The sequence below is a fragment of the Armigeres subalbatus genome, unplaced genomic scaffold, assembly GCF_024139115.2.
Source record: "Armigeres subalbatus isolate Guangzhou_Male unplaced genomic scaffold, GZ_Asu_2 Contig1917, whole genome shotgun sequence".
Taxonomy (NCBI): domain Eukaryota; kingdom Metazoa; phylum Arthropoda; class Insecta; order Diptera; family Culicidae; genus Armigeres; species Armigeres subalbatus.
This window is the reverse complement of record NW_026942747.1, coordinates 42,828-52,406: the sequence shown is the minus strand read 5'-3', so window position 1 is coordinate 52,406 and position 9,579 is coordinate 42,828.

Here is a 9,579-nt window from a genome sequence, read left to right as displayed (position 1 = left end):
TTATACGGTTTAATTCATGCTCTGTTTATGTGCATGATTTTCAACGCATAATTACATTGAGAAAACGATTACATGATCTGTATTTACATTAGTTTCATTGATTACATTACCAGTAAAAGTCAAATTTTTTTGGTGTGTGGTGCACAAGTGGTGCAAGCGATTGGGACTGAATGTATGAGCGAGCACACAAGTCAGACTCGCATGGTACGTATGGTCAGAGTGGCTGCTTAGGCAGTAGTGTGATCCGGTTGTCAGTGACGGAATGAGTGAAGTCTCACTTGGCCTGACAGGAGTGTCGGGGGGCAGATACCTCTGCGGCACCTCAGAAGTAGGGGACACGAAAGTCTTGCTATGACTGGCAGGAGTGTCGGGGGATTGATGCCTCTGCGGCACCTCAGAAATAGGAGACATGAAAGGGTCTGCCTCGTAGCTGAGATAGGAGCGGCATAGGAGCCACCAACCTAGGGTCGCCTCCGGCTTGGTAGACAAGTGGTGCCACTCTGTTGCAGGACGGGGTGAGCACCATACTGAGTAAGGACTGTCTATGTTGTGAGATGGCGGCACGGGGTACCCCCTGCACGGTACCTATCGTTCCCCTTGCAGTCATTCAAGCGGCATAGGCAGGTGAGTGTTGGGGTACATGTGGTGCCAGTATGTCTTGTGCAAATGTCCCGAGTAGCACACTTGTCACATATCAGTCACTGTGACTCATATGCGACCAAATCCAGTCACATTGGAGTTGCTGCAACCAAATCGATCTGAGCTGTGTTACTAGGGGTGTTGCATGGGGAGTGTCGAAGAGTTGAGGCGCATACGTGCACTTGTGTACGTAATGGAGAGGGCGCAATGCCAAATAGTCACCCCCCGAAGTATTGCTTGGAGACGAAGAAGTTGGTTTTAGTGGGTCGGGAGTGGTGATCTCATCCCCACACTACCTGGGTTCGCCTCCCCAGGTATCTGGTTGCAGATTTCCATTACCTTCGTTAAAAAAATAAAGGTACGAGACGGCGTGGAGCAGCGAGCGAGGTGGGCAGACCAGGTGCAAAATGATTTGGCGAGGGTGGGCGCATTCGAGGATGGAGAGATGCGGCCTCGAACCGTGTATTGTGGCGTCAAATAGTGGATTTAGTGTTATCTGTTTAGAAGGAAACTAAATAAATGAAAACCAGCCACATTTCAGAGGGAATGATGATGACTTTTGTAAAAGAAAGGTGGGCGATATACATGGAGGAATCCAAATCTTCAGTCCGACTTATTTTGCAGAGTTCGTTAAATGTCATGGGTTACATGGGTTAATGTCATGGAAACAGGTCATATTACATAAAAGTTGTACAAGAAATTTTGAGAACATTAATGAAAATGGATTGCAGATCGAAGTTGGAGATGTAGTGTTGTGTATCACGATAACAGCATTGTACTCATTAATTGATGGGAAGGCGGCCAACGCGCTTGCCCACTTTGTGTTCCTGATTTTGATTCACGGCTCGGACCATCTTTCTACCATCCGATACTGCATTGTGTAGATTGGTTTATAAGAACAGCGGTATATGTGCCAGGATATCCGGCGTAAATCCAGCAGTGAAAGAACGGTCCCGCCAGATGGCGAATTCTCTTGAAGAATATTTTCATCTGAACATCAATCGACTTAAAATCGGCGGTAGCGGGAGAAGCAACAACGGCAACTTGGATGGCCAGATCACTTTTATCAGAGCCATAAAAGTTGACAGACGTGCTGAAGGTAGACTTCGGAGCTGTAGAAAACTAGGCCTTTTTTAAACTTTCGAGCAGCAAATACGTAAAGAAGAGAAGAGCAAGATGGAGAAAGATGTCACAAGATGTATACATTCATTCACCCTCATCTTGCTCGACAAACTTCACCGGCAACCAACTTGTCCGATATGATGAAGACAGCTCTGGTGTATTCGGATCCGAAGGTTGGTTTTTTGTTATTGTAAAGAAAACCTAGACAGCAACGATCTCCTGAAAATCAATTCGATCTGGAAATGAAGATTTGTTTAGCAAATCCTGATGAGGAGATATACGATGAATGACATTGACTTGATTCTATGTAATATTATTTTGTTTGTGGTCCGCAAGGGACCAAATGCTCGATTTAATTTAACAACACAAAATTAAAGAAACATAGCTAACAAATTGGGGAAATATGGCTCTGAAGGGTTAATTTCTAATACGTGAAACTATTGAATATTATATGAAGCGCTTCAATAGCGCAATAAACATTTAATGAGCATTTAATCTCCGAAATGTAGGCAATTAACTTTAGGATGCATAACCACACTAAGCCGAATCCAGTAGATGGAATCGAGCAATCATCACAATTGGAAATTAGATTTCGATTTTTTGGTGGAAATTTTGTATTGTCGTATCCAACAATATCCTACATTTGAGTTACGCCAGTTTTGTACGAAATCAGTAACGATAAGTAATTAATTGGGGCCCTCCTTAGCCATGCGGTAAGACCCGCGGCTATAAAGCTGGGTTCGATGGAAATTGTCTCGACTTCGCTGGGCATAAAGGTATCATCGTGTTAGCCTCATGATATACGAATGCAAAAATGGTAACCTGGCTAAGAAACCTCGCAGTTAATAACTGTGGAATTGCCTAACAAACACTAAGCTGCGAGGCGGATCTGTCCCAGTGTGGGGATGTAGTGCCAATAAGAAGAAGAAGAAGTAATTAAATTATATATCTGTTTAGTTTACGTCAAGTGGTCGTTTCTTGTACATACCACTTCTAATTTTCCTCTCCTTAAAAGTATACTCAATTTCCGTCAAAAGCAGAACTACTCAAAACCCGCTTTTAACGAAAATTTGGTAAAACTTTCGTGAGATAAAATTTTACTCAGTCACTGTGTATCCCAAGTAACATTTTAAGTTTTATAACGCACTTGAAGACTATAATTTACTCTACAAGAGTGTTATAAAATCAGCATAAAACCAAAATGTTACTAGGGATGTTTCTATGTTCCTTTTAATTATTTACAAAGGGCCCTCCTTAGTCGCGTGGTAAGACGCGCGGCTACAAAGCAAGACCATGCTGAGGGTGGCTGGGTTCGATTCCCGGTGCCGGTCTAGGCAATTTTCGGATTGGAAATTGTCTCGACTTCCCTGGGCATAAAAGTATCATCGTGCTAGCCTCATGATATACGAATGCAAAAATGGTAACCTGGCTTAGAAACCTCGCAGTTAATAAATGTGAAAGTGCTTAATGAACACTAAGCTGCGAGGCGGCTCTGTCCCAGTGTGGGGATGTAATGCCAATAAGAAGAAGAAGAAGAAAGAATTATTTACAAATTACATAACGCATTTTGGGGGAGGAATTTCTAAATTGCGTTAATTTTTGTTACACTTAGAGGAAGGGGATGGAGCGACCAAATCGACGGTCTTCTAAACAAAGGAGGCGAAACTTTACCAGGAACTACTCAGCCCAAAAGGACAAACAGTGGACTCTCAGATGTCTGTTAACAAGGAATAGTAGGAAACTAGAAGCGAAGCCAGAAGGGTTGCGCAAGTAACTCTTCGTAGAAAGGACGTCTACCAAGCCACAAGCAGTGTCGAAAATTATTAGCTCGTTTGAGCAAATACCGTTTCTGGATGTCATGGAAACCCTCCGAGGAAAAGATGTGGAAGTTTGAGAAGGTTTTGCAAGAAGGAAGTATGAATTTCTTTAAGGGCTCACAAAAATTCACTGTAGGGGTTTGCATAAACCGAACACACAGTTATACTAAGACACATCGTCACACACAACATACAGAGAAGTGGAACGAGGGTACTCCAATATGCGTTAGGGGAAGTGGGGGTAGCACGCCCATAGGGGTTAAAACGCGCCACCCCTGAATAAGGTTAAATATCCCCATTTTGATTATTTTCAATAGTCTATACGATAAAGCAATGAAAAATATTGCCATTGGATACATATATTTCATGATTTTTCTCTAGTTATACATGAAAAACTCGAAAAAACGATTTTTGCGTGTTTTGATGCAATTCTAGCTCGGTGGAATTTAGTCTTTCTGTCGCTGTTATACATTGATAAATTAATAATTGAGCCATGGGCCATGCTGCTTACTCGTGTTCTTTATGTTCCACACGAAATCGTCGTCAAAAATGGTTTAAAAACGATTTTATGGGCCTTCAAACTTCTGAGGTCGGTGTGGGGCATTACGCCCATGCTCATTTCGTATGACCGAAACAGCTGAAACATTCGGTTAATTGCCTTAATGTAGGCAATTAAAATGAAAATCAGTACGATAAGCACATGCGCGTTTTAACCCATCCACTGGCGCATCTCACCCCGCATAGTTTCAAAATCATTTTTTTTCGGGTGCTTTTTAACCCTTAAAGGCGCAAGGCGATTTTTTTAGAAATCGTCGAAAGTATTTTTAGCGTAAACTATTATTAAAATTATTAACATTAAACGTATTTTCGGTTTGTTGTTTTAAAACAACATTGCGCATTTAAGGGTTAAAAATCAAATTTCTGTGCAATAAAATGGACAATTAGATATCTGTTATCGGTAGTCAGTCGCAGATATGCTGTTCTTCAGTATGCGCTGATGAAAAATGGCTGAAATGGTGGTTTTCATTGATAAAAATGGCATTTTCCTTAACGTGGGCGTCCTACCCCCCGTTCCCCTATCTCTAGACGTTGAAAATTGTTCCAACCATGTCAAGCCAACAAGCTTGCGTGAGGTTTTAAGAGGTAGGGGAAATCGAAACTGTTTGGCCGAGTTTTGCTTTCGGAATGTCTGTACCCATTCTGGACAGACTTTTCGAAAAACGGTCCACACTGTCATAAATATACCAGTCTACACATAATGCCATTACCTCAAACACTTTTGCCCCGAATGAGTCACTAACCCGAATGAGCCTGTTCCCCGAATTAATCACTGTTTGAATTAAATCAAAATAATTGCCTATTTTCCGGGTATTGAACCACCCGTTTACAATGTTCTGAAACTCAGATGTGAATATGTAGGGGAAAAGACGGCTTTGGCAGGTTTTGTTTCTATTATTGGCAGGGGGGTTTTTGTCGACCAAATTTTATGAAATTTGGCCACAATATTCTTTGATATGCAAAGAATATTTAGGCCAAATTTGAGCATAATCAGTCATAAAAAAAACCCCTGACAATAATAGAACAAAACCTGCCAAAGTCGTCATTCCTCCTACATTATGTGGAAGATTTCGATTTAAAAAATGTATTGGGGGTAACCCAGTGGCGTAGACAGAAAATTGGTCTGGGGGGAAGGGGGGGGGGTTCCGAACATTTTTTTTTTTTCGAAAAAAAAATTTGTTCTACAAATTTTGTCTTGGGGGGGGGGGGGGGCTTATATCTAAAACCACCCCCGTGGCTACGCCACTGGGGTAACCACTTTCCTTCAATGGGACTCAAACCCACCCCACGACCCACGGGAATCGAACCCAGCCACCCTCAGCATGGTCTTGCTTTGTAGGGCAGCCCCTTATAGTTTTTTATTTGCATGTTTCTATCTAAAGCTATGGAATTATCTTTTCAATAATTATATAATCGATTTGAAATTGCTCATCACTTATCTGCATTTTTCAACAAAACGTGTCCAATCTTCTTCTGGATGTAATAGGGTTACTGCTCCTGGACTTCACCTCATAGCTCCGATATTCATCCCACGAAAAACGAAGCAATGAAAAGGTATTTGATTTGTTTCTTAGTTTTGTGATTTTTTCAGCAGTGAGCACGCATCTTAGCAAAAAGAAGGGACAAAATTGGTGCCATATTCATTTGTTTCGCGGTAAGAGGAATATAAGTTCAGTGCGATGGAAAACGGAGCAGTTCCCCTACATGTTTTAATGGCGCAGAATGAAGTTTTCTCTATCTCAATTATCAAATGAAATCTAAATTCACACTTGTAAGTACTAACATTCACGAATAATAATTCTGTCTACAAATTGGAAACTTGTTTCAATGTGTATTTTGTAAATGTATTTCGGATATTAAGATCTTCTGCGGTATACCGCAGAAATAAATTCCAAAAGATTTCCGGTGGAGTAAAGTGTAGAACACGATGTTTGGACCTATAAGGTGAAACTTTGTGACAATGGTGAGCATGCGCATTACCATTTTGGTTTTCCAACGGTACAATATTATGGATAAACTTTGTCTTGCATGCAATTATCCTGTTTATGGTTTACACGAGCTTTAGAATTCAGAATTCTTTTTCAGCTAAAAGTTTAAATGCATGTTGGTTTATATCTCAAGAAAATGGTATGATTTTCTCTTCGTGAATAGCTAATTAGATGACCTTATCTGATTCTGATATGATAACGTAAGAAGTGCGGCTGCATCATGAGTCACCTCCAAACGGTGTAAATGGATAAAAAAATACCACATTTATCATGCAGCTTCCTGAGAAACTAAGACATTCATTATAGGAACACCAACACCAAATGGTCAGCAAAGCCGTATTGATCTGTCTTTGTGCTCAAATACATAATCATTAGATTGTACGTGGAAGGTAATTCAAGGTAGTGACCATATACCGATAGTCATTACAATCAAAACTGGCTATCAACAATCTGAGCCAGTTAATGTTCCCTTCAATCTCACGAAGAACATTGACTGGGAAAAATTTGCATCGGCGGTAAAAAATTGTGTTGAATCAACTGATATTCTTCCGCCACTGGATGAGTGTCGATTCCTTACCGATTCATAAAAGCGCACTGGAAGCTCAGAAACGACGCGTTCCAAGTACATCTGTCATAAGAAGAACAACCACTTCTGAATGGGATGATGATTGTTCTAAGCTGTATTTATGCCCCGCAATTTATACCCCGCTCACCACCATGTCACACTTTTTGTATGAAGTATCTGCCCCTGGTGCAATAGATATCACAGACAAAATCTGGCTATTTTGTTGAGTTACACGTTTCACTGATACCTTCTGAGAAGCCATCATGCTAAAGATTCGCAACCTCGATTAAAATCGACTCCCAACTATTGCAACGACCATTCATTGTCTATGGAGTTGAAGCTCTTGAATATTTCATATGGTCATATGGGCTCCCCCCTCGCAAGCTTCCAATTACGGAGTGCAACAATCAGAATAATGTGAAATTCAACCTCGCCATATCAACTGTCATACAATCCTGAAATGAACGGTAAGCCCCTATTTAAACCAGCCCAAACCATCGAACGATACTCAAAATATGAAACATAATCGAGTGAGCCTGGCGGAGTAAAATCATTTTTGAACCACCCTAATAATTAGTTTGCTGCTACCGGTGTCGGTGTTTACATTCGCTCCGCGATCAGTTTTTAATCGTTTTTTATTCGGGCAAAAATAGCAGTTTATAATAAGTATTTGGTTCAAACAAGTGACTGGGTCTTGGATAGATCAACATTTCGGGTTGCTCATGTGCGCAGAGATTAATAAAAACTTGATTTTTTCAATGCCCTTTCAGAAGAAATGAAGTGCAGTGATAAACAAACCAAATCACGAACGGCTATTAAATTGGCCCGAAACTGTTGATTTATGATATAATTCAAGCCGAAATACAAAGGACTCTTTGGAGAAACATGTTTATTATCACGGGAAGTGAATAAATATGCTGTGAACAGGTTCGAAATTTGAATATTAAACTTTTGTTCGATGCATTCGAATGTTGGTGGGAGAGGAGTGCGGGAGGTGTGGGGTTGATCCGTGGAAGGTCAGGTGCCATATTGTCTGCCATCGTGGTACTCTTCTGACTATGTCCTTAACCCTTATGCGGCCTGTGTTCCTTTTTCAACTTCAAGGAAGGAAGCTGAGACTCGGTGACATCTAAGAACTCCATAAAATGTAGCATCTGTGAGAAAACGTTGATACAGTGAGAAGGGACGTGGGGAGGGGCATCTGATTTTTTTTACCACCTGGATGGCCGACAGGTTACCCGTGTTCCCATAAATTGATATTTTCATAACTTTTAAAATTTTCAACTGATTTAGATAATTTTGACAGTTTTGGAAACAGAAACTCATATACTTTTTGTCCAACGTCAAGGTTTACAGCTTTTGTCCATGGTTATACAAGAAATCTTTGAAGTATGGCTTAAGAGTCTACACGCGTAACCGGAGGACTATAAACCAATTTCAAATATATTACATGATCATTGCGCTTCTTAGAATAGTCGGTTTTCACAGTATATGTTCTGGGTCTCCCAAAACCCCTAGAGTAAGGCCTCAGTCATCTAAAAAATCCCTGGAAAGGTCTATCGTGCAAATTCAAAAACGGTACATGCTCTTTATGGTGCTTAGCATATAATGCTTTCACAGTTTTTCCTCCGGGTGATCCAATAAATCTCATCCAATGACCTCTTCTTAAAATATGTTTGCATTCCAAGTAGTTCTTGTTGTTGTTATTGATTCCAGGTAGTCTACGAACTCCATATAGCCAAGGTCTGTGAATCAACCACAGTGATGGAGGCAGTTATCTATATACATAAAAATGAATCTCTGTCTGTCTGAACCTTATAAACTCCGAAACTACTGAACCGATCGGCGTAAAATTTTGTATGCAGAGGTTTTTGGGGCCGGGTAAGGTTCTTAAAATGGCTCGAGACCCCTCCCGCCTTTGGAAATGGGGGCTCCCATACAAATGAACCAGAAATTTCTGCATAACTCGAGAGCTAGACAGAGAATAAATCAATTTTAGGCGAAACGAAGTTCGTCGGGTCTACTAGTTGAAGAATAAACTAGTTGTGTGACCCCTTCTTGGTATGTGTTTGTATTCCAAGTAGTTCTTGTTGTTGTCGTAGGCTTCATGTAGTCTACGACATAGTTTCCCATTGTGATGGGTCGTGACCCCCAGGCTCTGTAAATCTTATGGAAGGGGGTCGCGACCACCAAACTTTAGGAAGTAATGGTCAACGAACTCCATAGAGTCCAGGTCCGTCAATCAATCTCCGTCATGGGGGCAGTTATCGAAGAATAAACAAGTTGTGTGATCCCTTCTTAGTAAATGTTTGCATTTCAAGTAGTTCTTGTTGATGTCGTGAGCTTCAGGTAGTCTTCGAACTCCATAGGCTCAAGGTCTGTGGCTCAACCTCCGGAATGGAGGAAGTTATAGAAGAACAAGCAAGTTGAAGTTGTGTGACCCCTTCTTGGTATATGTTTGCATTCCAAGTAGTTCTTGTTGTTGTCGTGGGTTCCAGGTAGTCTTACTTTCGTGATACTTGATGGGCTACAGCTCTTCGATGAACCTTCGCAGAATGGAGTATCCTTCTCCACTGGACTCGATCCTGGGCCAATCGTTTCCAGTCGCCCTGAACAATGAGCGCCGTCAGGTCCTCTTCAACTGCAAAAAGCCATCGTGTACGCGGCCTTCGACGAAGTCTGCGGCCTCTTCCGGGTTCTCTACTAAATATTATCTTCGCTTGACGTTTTTCCGGCATACGAACAACGTGACCAGCCCACCGTAGTCTGCCCAGTTGTATAAGCTTAATAACATCCAGCCCTTTATACACCTGGTACAACTCGTGATTCATGCGACGCCGCCAGATACCGTTCTACTGTTTATCGCCTAGTATTATCCGCAGCACCTTAC